This window comes from Condylura cristata, unplaced genomic scaffold (genome assembly GCF_000260355.1).
Source record: "Condylura cristata isolate star-nosed mole 26May11 unplaced genomic scaffold, ConCri1.0 scaffold00004, whole genome shotgun sequence".
In the NCBI taxonomy this organism is placed as follows: domain Eukaryota; kingdom Metazoa; phylum Chordata; class Mammalia; order Eulipotyphla; family Talpidae; genus Condylura; species Condylura cristata.
Window position 1 is genome coordinate 72,256,885 of NW_004567105.1, and position 5,404 is coordinate 72,262,288.

The 5,404-nt window shown below is 35.9% G+C and overlaps 1 protein-coding gene across 3 annotated transcripts in view; it reads left to right on the forward strand.

Annotated features, from left to right (window-relative positions):
• GADL1 (glutamate decarboxylase-like 1) overlaps positions 1-5,404 on the forward strand; it is a 573,172-nt gene that overhangs the window by 284,194 nt on the left and 283,574 nt on the right. The gene's annotated exons all lie outside the window — the stretch shown is intronic.

A 5,404-nucleotide genomic window follows, 5' to 3' on the forward strand; every position in this document is an offset into this window, starting at 1 on the left:
GTTTTCGTTTGGGTTAAAACTTGTAGTAAGTGAGTCTATAATCCGTTTTCAGTCCTCAATTCCTATGCAGGCTTGGACATGGTGATCTCGGCGTCTTTACTCTGCCGCCATCTTCCCGCCTTGCAACTTATATTTTTAAATTTTTGTTGGATTTAGTGGTTTACTCTTTTTCTCAGTTGGTTCACAATCCTAGAGTCGGAGAGACAGATGTTGTCTATTTTTTCTTCTCCCATTTCACACTAATTACTTCCTACATCTCATTCAATAAACTAGATAGATAAAATCTATTTCACAGACTCCCTTGGTCAGCAATGCATAGGACCCTGGACTCAAAAACAATCTCTTTCAACTTAAAATAACCTTCTTCTACCTTCCTGCAATGCATATGTGACTCAGCTTTGCAATTATTTTGATCAAACTTGTAAAATTCTCAAATTCATTCCTGGCAGTTGGCTCAAACATACTAATGTGTTTGATAATTAGACAAAATCATGAAATGGACATATTTAGGATGTCTCTGGAATTATGTAAACTTAAAAACTACATATGAATTTGTTAATTATGGTTGCCATCTACACAATAGTGTTTTATAACAGTGGTGTGGTAGCATTTTTAACAGAAAAATGTCTTCAAACTATAAAATTAACTTCAGTGTGAGTTTAACTAGCTGGTCACTCATAAGAGAAACAAAATCTATTTTTATGCTTAAATTTTATTTGAGCTGAGTTTTCTCTAATACTATTGCTACTAGGTAGTTTATTATTTCCTATGCTGTATTTTGTGTCACAAATATCAATGACTTGATTGTCCACTAGATGTCAGTGCACCCCCACATGGCAGTTAATGGCAGAGTATCCATCTGCTGACAAAAAATAAAAATCTGTCTGCATGAGAGGTCACACTGCCTTCCTCTTAGTGGGATGAGAGATGCCACAAACAGTTGTCCTTTCTTTTTTTTTCCCCGTAAAGTACAGGGTGGATTGCATTTATCATAGGCTGATTGTCATTTGCAAACTCTGTATTTAATAATCACTTGCTTTCCTTTATAAAACATGGCCATCTCCACCAAAATTTGAAGAGGGTAATCAATGCTTTGTTTTGCTGTGCTAATGATATAGAATGGATTTGGATGCTGGGGTCCAATGACACACAAATAAATGTGTTTCTCAATCATTTGACTCATTGTAATGATCTCCAGAATGGACCATTATCCACCTAGTGATTACAGTCATACTGCCTCATATCACTTTAGCTGTAAACCACTAAAACTCAATGACATCCTCCCAACACAGGCTCAGAGTATGTGTAGAATGCACAATATGTAGGCTAATAGAATCATATGCTCTTGGCTTCACATGAACAAGTATCTTAATCAGGATTCTCTGGTGTAGTCTCAGAGGTATATGTATGGTTGATAACAATGGTTTCAGATACTCTTTGCATGGGGACAATTTAGATTAGCAGTCTTTGAATCATAACTGGTTGAGGTGAAGCTGAATTTGCCAATGTGTGTTTCAAGATCATTGTAGGATGTGAATAGATAATGTGAGGTGTAACGGAGTATGCTAAGAGGATTCTAAGCAATGGGATTGCTGGGAAAAGCAAAATCAAACTAATGTCTTTTATATGCTATGAATGTGAATATGCAAGATGAGGCCATATATAGAATGCAAGATTTTTTGACACTTTTTAAAAACCTTATAATAATTATTTTTCAGAATATCTTGAAAAACAAGTTGATTTTGAAATATGAAAAAAGACTAAGACTTCTGACATACGATTAGGTATTTGGTCTCATATTCCTTTCCTACCCCTTTCTCTTTCCTTCCTCATCATATATTGAGACTATATTATGTCAGACACAATCTGGAAACAAATGTAATATAGATTCTATGCAACAAATTAAGGGTTTAAAAATCTTTGTACTTCAGTATATTTTGAACTAAAAAAATTTCAAAATTAACACACAACCTGAATTAGATAGTGTGGCCATCAGTGATGGCCGCAAGTTTCATTGGGAAAGGAAATACTCCGCATTCAAAGGAATCTTTTCACATTGTTTTGAAATCTTTCAGTGAGGATTGACAAGAGAGAGAAATCTAACAGAAAAAAATTGGAGCTGTTGGCATGGGAAGAAGTGGTTAGAATAGAATTAAGTGATCTATAGAGTCTGCCTTAAAAAAGCACAGCATATAAAAAGGGCCATTAGATGCAGAACCAGGGTAAAAATGCAGAGAAGTTGGAAGTGTGTAACAAGGCACATTAGTGTTTGGTGGAAAGCAGGGCTTTAATTATGAGAGGATTCTTCATTTGCTATTTCTCTCCTGTGAGCAACAAAACAAGGTTTCTTAAAATTCTTTCTGAGACTTGAATGAAGCAACCCTCAGGCTGCTAAATATAGATGCAGCGATGCCAAAGCTGGGCCTCATTTCCCCTGGGAAATTTCTGTGTGGTGGGCACCATCTGCTCTCAGGCTTATCAATTCACCCCCACAGTCATGTTGTAGGGATTGAGAATTCTGGCCTTCTCTTACAGACTATCTCCCCACTCGTGACAGATTTCTAATGTTTTGTAATAAAATCAGGAAGAGCTGCTGGGTGTAAATATTACCTTTGCTATACAACCACTATTAGTTCACTTAATGTTTCAGACCTCAGTTTTTGTCCTAGCAGGGCCCTCCACAAGGGGTGACTATCCCAGTCCCCACTTTCTGTGCATGGAATTCTTAATCTTCTTTCAAGATTCGCTTCATTGATATAGTATTTAACATCTCCTTTCCTGAATGAATGGAGGGAAATATTACCTGAATCATTCTGTATCCTGAATCTCTACAAGTGTCTGACATTCATTTATAGTATTGTCATTATAGATGAGAAAAAAAAAAAAAAAAAAGAAAACACAAAAACTGTTAGAAAAGGGAGTAGACAGAGGAAAGGGAAATTTTTGAGTTTCTAAGGCTGGTAATATGGGAATGCATTTACACATGGTAAAATAATGAAGATAAGAATTATTTTAGTCCAAGTGCAGAATCGTCTTGGTGCTCACTCTCCCATGTTCTTCATACCAAAAAACTCTCCTGAAGAGATGATTGATGGCAGTCTTCATTTCTCCAAAGTGTCTGCTTTTCCACAGACAAGGAAAGTGCTGATAAGGCTTTTTCCTTATCTGCAGTCAATTGTCTTCAGTTAAAATACACCCTAAAGCCAAAGTAGTATATTTTGGAGTGACATATTCTGATCCCATTTAGCATTCATTATTTTTTCTAGAGAAATAAGTGAATCCCAAACAACCACCCTGAGAAACAGAAATTACCACTCGGATTTTATAGCTGAGGGAAAGAAGAATCATAGGAGTTTAATGACTTTTCTAAGCAAAACTAGACAATGAGACCTCATGAAAAGAAAATTACAGGCCAATATCCCTGAAGAACAAACATTCAAAATACTAGAAACCAAATTCAACTGTACATATCAATCAATGTGATTGATATAATACCTTAAAAACCTGAAGAGTAAATATATGATCATTTCAATAGATACAGAATAAGTATTTTTTTAAAATTCCACATTGTTTTAAGATAACAACTCTCAGCAAACTGATTACAGAAGGAGTGGATACCAACATAATAAAAGCCATATATGACAAGCCCACAGCTAACATCCTACCCAACAGTAAAATGTTCTACAAATGACAATAGGCAAGGGTGTCCCCTCTTGCCACTGTTCCTAAATGATGGTCAACTATATGTGAATGGTAAATAATCATATTTTGTGATTCACTAACATAAAAACACTTAAAAATGCCTTTAAGTGTATATTGCTAGTTTTGTGCAATGTAAATATTGGGGTCATACAAAAAAGGTCTTATATTTTAGAGATGCATATGGAAATATTTAGATTAAAATGGCACAGTGTCAAGAGTAAGATTGGCATGAAGGGATTTTCTTTAAAATAACATTATGACAAAATTTAGGAATGTCAAGCAAAACACAAAAATATCCAAACTTTTACAGTGAGTAGATAGGAGTTCATCATACCATTTTTTTGTACTTTTATGGATTTTTGAAAATGGCTGAGAAGTTTAAAGACACAGTCGCCAACCCTAACAATTGAACTCCTGAGAAGTTCTCATTTAAGATACACAGACACACAACTTGCTTATTGTAGTCTGGTTAGTAGCATAAGGCAGATTTAGACAGAGTCTACTGTCCATTACAGTATAAGAAAAAGGTGATGTTAGTATCTAAGAATATCTAGTCAGCAGTGAGGTGCAAGAAATTCTGTGGACAGCACTCACAGCACTCTCATTGGTTCTTAAAAAGAATCTAGGAAAAAGGGTAAACAAAAAATTATACCACATTTTAGCATACAAATTTTCTTTTCTACTGCACATTTATTAACATTAAATAATTATTGTTTTGCATAAAAACTGTAACTTACATATATAGGTGCATAAAACCACATTACATATTTTTCAAAGATACTTTGAAATTCTAGAAGATAAGTTCAATGCATTGAAATGTAAGCAGCTACAACAATGAAAGTGGGCTACTGGTCCAGACAAGGAAGCATCTCTACATGGAATAATACTGCTAGTATGCCAAGCTTAGGAGCATGATTATGTCAACTTCTCATGTTTGAAGCTCAAAAGAAACAAACAAAAAAATCCCTCATAAGACCTCCTGAATCAAAATGGAAGAGAGGAGGGATCAAAATTTCCATTTTTCTAAGTCCTCTCAAGTGAGCCTTAAACACCAAAAATTTAATCTGTTTTAAGACCTGATTCTGGGTCAGCAGGCCAGATCAACAACAGTAGAACACAGGCTCACAGCTTCCAGAAATTCCATGTGCTACTCTCCCCAATGTCAGATTTCTACTTGTGTATGTTAATGTGAATTAGTTTGGAGAATGAGATGCTATATAAATGCTAATTACTCATGGGCAAGCTTAATCTCCTATTTACCACTTAGGGAATTTCCTTTTCAATTCACCTATAAAGGAACAGAAGAATCTTTTGTTATCCTTACATTGTAAATTATAATGAGAAAGAAGAAGAGATAATATCCAATATTAGGTATAGAGGAACAGGTATTCTGTCGATGGGAATATAAAGTGTTATAACTATCAAATCTTGTCTAGCAGTTTCTCCATATAAGAACTTTACTCCAGAAACATGTGCAAGACATGTATAAGAATGGCCATTGAGGCCCCCCCTGGTGGCACAGCGGGTTAAAGCACAGCACTAAGAAGCTTAAGCCACTTCCGCATGAGTTCCATTCCCACCTGACCCGGAAGTGACCACATGGCGTGGCAGGCCTCTCCTGACCCGCCCGCTGCTCCCCTCTGCATTGTACTTCGTAGATCTGCCTGTTCTGCTCCCCACTCTGTCTCTGGTGAAGCCTCTC